The sequence below is a fragment of the Aplysia californica genome, unplaced genomic scaffold (assembly GCF_000002075.1).
Source record: "Aplysia californica isolate F4 #8 unplaced genomic scaffold, AplCal3.0 scaffold00102, whole genome shotgun sequence".
Taxonomy (NCBI): domain Eukaryota; kingdom Metazoa; phylum Mollusca; class Gastropoda; order Aplysiida; family Aplysiidae; genus Aplysia; species Aplysia californica.
Genome location: NW_004797372.1, coordinates 45,403 through 46,065, shown reverse-complemented (window position 1 = coordinate 46,065; position 663 = coordinate 45,403). Strand labels below are relative to the sequence as shown.

Here is a 663-nt window from a genome sequence, read left to right as displayed (position 1 = left end):
CATGATGGATGGGGTAGAGAAGATAGATATGAGGTAGAGAAGACACATGATGGATGGGGTAGAGAAGACATATGATAGATGGGGTAGAGAAGACATATGATAGATGGGGTAGAGAAGATAGATATGAGGTAGAGAAGACACATGATAGATGGAGTAGAGAAGACACATGATGGATGGGGTAGAGAAGATAGATATGAGTATGAGGTAGAGAAGTCACATGATAGATGGGGTAGAGAAGGAAGACACATGATGGATGAAGTTGAGAAGGCACATGATGGATGAAGTTGAGAAGGCACATGATGGATTGGGTAGAGGAAATGAGAAGATGAATCAAGAATGAGGTAAAGAACATGAATGATGGATGAAATAGAGGAGGCGACTGATAGATCAGTGGAGACAAATGGTTTTTTTTTCGGGGAGAGATAAAAGGCATACGGTCAGGAGCACTGATTCATGATGGATGCGATATGTGTTGATGATGAACTAAGCTGGGATTGCCTTAGATGTCCTCCATAGCCCGTTTGACTGAACACACTTGCGTACACACAATTAGTAGTGAGACGGACACCCAGAAATATGTTGTGCAGACTTCCTGTGTAGCTCTCAACTGTAACACTGTCTCCCCCACCCCTCCGACCCAAATCACCTCCCGAATCCATCCCG

At 44.0% G+C, this 663-nt stretch overlaps 1 protein-coding gene across 1 annotated transcript in view; it reads left to right on the top strand.

Annotated features, from left to right (window-relative positions):
• Positions 1 to 663, top strand: part of LOC101859922 — a 43,852-nt gene that overhangs the window by 30,188 nt on the left and 13,001 nt on the right. The gene's annotated exons all lie outside the window — the stretch shown is intronic.